The sequence below is a fragment of the Fukomys damarensis genome, unplaced genomic scaffold (assembly GCF_012274545.1).
Source record: "Fukomys damarensis isolate Sample0158 unplaced genomic scaffold, DMR_v1.0_HiC HiC_scaffold_22, whole genome shotgun sequence".
Classification (NCBI taxonomy): Eukaryota; Metazoa; Chordata; class Mammalia; order Rodentia; family Bathyergidae; genus Fukomys; species Fukomys damarensis.
This window is the reverse complement of record NW_022900934.1, coordinates 28,106,816-28,108,271: the sequence shown is the minus strand read 5'-3', so window position 1 is coordinate 28,108,271 and position 1,456 is coordinate 28,106,816.

Genomic DNA, 1,456 nt, shown 5'->3' with positions numbered 1-1,456 from the left:
GTCTTTCTTTATGGCTGAGTAGTACTCTATTATATAAAGAAACCACATCTTCTTTATCCAGTCACCAGTTGATGAGCATTTGGGCTGTTTCCAAGATTTAGCTATTGCAAACTGTGCTGTTATAAAGAAAAGTGCACATGTATCACTCTAGTTTGATGCTTTTAATTCTCTTGGGCACATACACAGAAGGGTAATTACTGGGACGTATGGGACTTCTAATCCTAGTAAAAAGATGTGATATTTACACACAGTGGAGCATTGCTCTGCCACAAAAAAAGATAAACTTGAATTATTGGTAGGAAAACGGGTACCTTGGGACCATAATGTTAAATGAAACAAATCAGAAAAACAAGCTTTAGTATGCTGTAGTTTCTCTTATACAAAAAACTGAAACTAAAAGAGCAAAAAATAAAAGATAGATGATAGTAAGTGGGGAGACTGATAGACTGATCTTCATAAAAGGGAATGGAGATCAATAGAGGAAAGAGGAGGGAGGGGTCAGAACGGGGATGAAAAAAGGGGTTAAGATGCAGTATGTGTATGTGCCAACTCTGCACAAGAAAGGTAAACATTATGTACTGCAAACACAGCAAATATAGGAAGGTGATTAAGGGATAAGCAGAGGGTGAATGAGGGGAGGAAGGAAGAGAAATGGAATGAAAGAAATAAATTAATATATGTTATGTACATGTTTCAGTTCCACATGAGGAATGTAAACATTATGTAGCACAAACATGTACTAATAAATAAATGGAGGTTCGTTAAACAGGAGAACTTTCCCCTTCTTTCTAAGGGAGACTTCACATGGGTGAGGAAAGACTGTGACCCACCCTAGCAGATGACAGAACTGGAGAATGAAAGACTACGGAGGAGCTAAGAGCCTCCTCACATGGCCTCGTTCGACATTGACAAATATACATACATGTAAAGAGATTAATTTGGATTAACACAGGTCTTAATTTGATCTAAACATCCAGTGGGAAAGTAAACCAACAAAAAAAAGGTCTATATTGACTGTCATGGTAATATTAAAAAAAAAAAAAAGCTGGGCTAGATGCAATGAGGGGGCTCCAAACTCTGCTCTGGCCCCAATGGCCACCTTCTCCTATACCTAAAACTTAGATCCATAAGTAAAATTTGATTCCCAGTACCACTAGTTCATCCAAAAATGTGTCCTTCTGCCTCTCTTAGAATATCCCCATTAGGTTATTTGAGTGTACTTTACCTATCAGGCAGATTTAGCTTTATGTATAGGTGTGCCTGTATAATAAAAATATCAATATACATATTCTAGCTATAGATTTTTATTAGCTTTGTGGTATACCCTAACTTCCTATCTGATACTTTATATTTTTTATTAACTAAAGCTATTGTTATAAAAGGTATTCAGGACTACAAAACAGGGCCCTATAACAAAAATGTTAAACCCATTTTTTTTTAAAAAGGATGTATATAT